General features: G+C 38.7%; 1 long non-coding RNA gene across 1 annotated transcript; it reads right to left on the reverse strand.

The window, feature by feature from the left end:
• Nucleotides 1–1,487: 1,487 nt before the first annotated feature.
• Nucleotides 1,488–3,217, reverse strand: LOC145421508 (uncharacterized). The gene is made up of 2 exons (XR_013902887.1): nucleotides 2,754–3,217; nucleotides 1,488–2,492 (listed from the first exon to the last, which is right to left on the reverse strand). It is a non-coding gene; the product is annotated as an uncharacterized LOC145421508 (long non-coding RNA).
• Nucleotides 3,218–3,635: the final 418 nt, after the last annotated feature.

The following is a 3,635-nucleotide window of genomic DNA, read 5'->3' on the forward strand; positions in this document are numbered from 1 at the left end:
TTGGCAATCAGGGAACAAAGAAAATAATCATCCTTTGTCACACGCAGAGACGGATCACAGTGTGTGTGTGAACAGCGATGAGCTGTTTGGCTCAAAGAATGTGAGCAGATAGATAAAGAAAAGCAGCTGCTCCTTTCCTGATGGGAGCCCCAATGCCTTTTTTTTGATGCTCCTCAACAAAAACATTTAAATATTAATCACAGTTTGGCTAAATAGAAGGAGCCGCCTTGCATCAGTCACATGATGAGCATTAACCAATACTCACCCTTGACAGCAGAGAGCGCTGGTTACGAGCTTGCAAAGAGAACGCACATTTTTTGCCACCTGGGGAAAAAATGTGTGGGAAACACAAAAAGTAACTGGGAGATGCAGACTGATGCAAAGGAAACCAGTCAGTTTACAGCGTACACTGTACGCTACAGCACACTCTACACTCTAAGAACTAAAACTGATAATTACTTAAATATTTTGGTGCAACACTTTTACACTCAAAAATAATGAGTAAATGCAAAAACAATCACATCTCTTAAATACACCTTATTAATTGAGTAAATCCAACTAAAATGGAATAAGTTGTTATGAACAATTAAAGATGTTACAGTAACATACAAAATTGAGTAAGTACAATTGAAAATGTAAGTTAAAACTGTCATGGTCCTGGGCCATGTTGGCCCAGTATTCTTAGTTTTCTTGTATGTTTGTATTTTGTTCCCTATTTAGGCCATGTTTCCTGAGTTGCCCTGTTGTGTTGTTCCCTAAGTGTTTTCCCTTCGTGGCTTTTATCCCCTGTGTGCCCCTTTGTGTATCTGTGAACCCTCGTCTCTCCTTATGTTCTATTCCATGTTTCCCCAGCCCGTATGTCTGTGTTTTCCCCGTGCTCTCCCTCCTCCTGTCTGAACCTCTGTACTTCCTGTTTGACTCTGCCCGTCTCCCGTCAGTGTTATGTTCACCCCGCCCTGTCTCGTTATGGTTATCTGTGTCAGCTGTGTTCCCCGTGTGTTCCCACTTTCCTCGTTAACCCTCTGTGTATTTCTGTCTGCGTCTCCCTCTGTTCGGCGTCGCGTTCTCCCTCATGCTGTGTGTGGTTCTCCCCGTGTCTTCTGGTATATGTTACAATTAGCTTTTCCCAGTGTAGTTTAGTTTTGTATTGCTTTGGTATCACTGCTTTCGTTTGTCACCTGTCAGCAATAAAGCTGCATTTTGAGTTTATCCCCTGAGTCCGTGAGTTTGCATTTTGGGTCCTCATCCTGCCTGCCACACAGCGACCATGACAAAAACAACAGTAACCAAAAGTTCAAACTACATAAAATATTAATTAGGAAATGCTGAAATGCTTGGCACATTTAACCTACACCATTACAATTATTTGTTTTTAAATAATGGTTCAATTTACTTAATATTTTTAAGTTAACTTAAGCAAAAACGTTAATTACAATTAAGTGGTTATTTTATTTATACACACACACAGGAAAAAAGAACCACGTCAGTTCAACATTGTTCACAATGATTTATTTTAAACAGCTTTTTTGTGAATCACACATTTAGCAGATTCCTTCTCTGAACACAGTGAGCTGAAATCTGTTCTACATTCAGTGGATAAAACTTGGATAAAATTTCAGTCACAACAGCCTTATTTAATAAAATTGCATCCAAATTGGCATGCTTGATAAAACTCTGTAAAACTGGCATATTGATGCTAACAACAAGAAAAATGTACCTGCCATACAAAGAATAAAAGTGGCTCAAGTGAACGCAGTGCTTTACCTTTTCAGAAAAGGTCAAATGACAAAAATAAAATTAAGATCCCAAAAAAATATAAATCCTGAAAAAAAACAAAACATTTGCACTGTGACATAGTTTTTGAACATCTTATTTTGATTCCAAAAAATTGGGAAGATTATAACTAAAGAGTGACCAAAAAACATCCATAATTTAAATAAAAAGGTTTCAAAAAGGATTGCACTAAAAAAAAAAAAAAAAACCATACAGAAGATACTCTCCCATTTACACCTTAATGTGAATCTGGAAAGTTAATACAAAAACAGTTTATGGTACAAACATTATTTATGAACAGGAATGTCAACACAATGTAATGCCGCAACTGAACCTTTTGATGAGCATTACATGTCACTTAACAAGTCTAGCACTTTAAGAACAGCCCTGTGAAATTTTGTCTACAATGAACAGAGGTCATTTTTCAGTCTTTGAACCTTGACAGAAAGGTTTCCTGGATCCAGCTCCATGAACACTTTTTGAAATGCTTCAAATGTGCATTTGAAATTCTTGGGGTATTTCAGATCCAGAGCATAGCACAGTCCCAAAAGATAGCAACAGGCTTCGCTCAGATTCCCAAGTTTGCCCAGAACAGTAACGCCTTCAATAACAATACCCACATCAGTAGGTTCGCCTGACCTGTCTTGATTCTGCAGCAGGTAAATCTTCATCACCTCCTCAGCCAAAGCCTCTTCAACAAAGACAGCATCAGCACCGTCCTTTAAAAAGAGAAACAACTGTTTTAAGCGCACATATTTCCAAACATTGAAACAAAAAGTTTCATTTGTATGACATCACCGGTACTCATAATATGTGGACACTGTGCTCCAAAATCTTATAGCAATAGCAAATGCAAATGCTATTCTTTTGTATGCTTTGAAGTGTTTTTTTTTCTTTAGAACAGTATCTTAAAACTTTTCTATGATCTCACAAGCTAAAATAAACTACTAATATTCCTAAAACAGATTTATTGCACCAACCTCAAAGGTTTTGATTAAGGCACTTGGATCCTCTCCCAGATGGTCAATGAGACATCTGATGATGACTTCTCTTTTTTTCTCGATGGAATTTCCACTCTGTAAAACAGGAAGTCTCAACTGAGGCAAAATTTGCACATTTAAAACATGACTTACCATTTCTAGCTTAAACATAACTATTTTTTTTCTGTTGTTGACCTGTTTTCACACCCACCATCAAGGTAAGAACATCTGTGGAGCTAAGATATTGAACAGAAACCTAAGAAAAGCCGTTTTTAGTGGAAGGGCCTCTACAGAGGTGGAGGCGGAGCCAGGTTGCCCTCTGAACCATCGTCTGCCAGGCAGCGATGCGAGAGGAACACACTGCTGAAGTGGCGCACATTTTCAGAATCGCGTCAGCGGCTTTACAGAGAAAACCTTTCAGCTCCTCTGGCAGCTCTGCTTCCTCCACCTTCCTGGAGATGACAAACGCTAGCAAGGCAGTGTTGTTAGTCACTGCAGCTGACTGAACAGTGCATTGATGTGCGCGATCAGTGAACTCTTTTTTTTATTTTTTAAAATAGCTGGTGACCTGCAGAATCACCGCTCTCATAATCAAAGGCAATTACTTTTACACAGTGCACAGAAGCACTGTGACGTCAGACACATTCACACTCACTTTTTAATCTGTGTAAATAAATCACATGGCTGATGATATGTGCCATGGTGATCCATAGGCATGATCACAAGTTTATTTAACTATTTTTCAACCCAACAAAACAAATAACAAAAACATGATGCTGATGCTATGAACACTCTACACACATGAGTCAAGATGCAGGAAAACTGCTCACGGAAACTCTGCACACTCAGTTATCACAGTTATCATAGTTCTGTTTCCCTCTC

The sequence above is a fragment of the Astatotilapia calliptera genome, chromosome 17 (genome assembly GCF_964374335.1).
Source record: "Astatotilapia calliptera chromosome 17, fAstCal68.1, whole genome shotgun sequence".
Lineage (NCBI taxonomy): Eukaryota > Metazoa > Chordata > Actinopteri > Cichliformes > Cichlidae > Astatotilapia > Astatotilapia calliptera.